Consider the following 397-nt stretch of genomic DNA (forward strand, 5'->3'; position numbering starts at 1 on the left):
GCCACCGTGCAGCCCCAGCTAATAACAGTGAGTCAAAAATCAAAAGTGAGTAACTGTTAGATCAGGGATGAGATGCAGATGAATATTTACTGATTTCATGTTCAAGTTATGTTTAATCTTTTGTTTCATACTAAAAATTATATACAATTATATTAGAAGTTAAAACGTTTATCTGTTTGAGGTGTCAAAGTCTGCATGGATGTCTGTTTATAAACCTCATTTTAAGAAGACTTTTTTGGTTTGTTCAAAATTCCTATATTAAAATAAATATTAAGAGAAAAACAGATTGTTGATTATGATATGATTGTTTTCTAGGAAACTAAAAACTATAAAAGAAAATGCAAAATCTTTATGACTCTTCATCATTCAGACTATATTATTGATTTCCAGAAACAGA

This window comes from Oryzias melastigma, unplaced genomic scaffold (genome assembly GCF_002922805.2).
Source record: "Oryzias melastigma strain HK-1 unplaced genomic scaffold, ASM292280v2 sc00948, whole genome shotgun sequence".
NCBI lineage: Eukaryota > Metazoa > Chordata > Actinopteri > Beloniformes > Adrianichthyidae > Oryzias > Oryzias melastigma.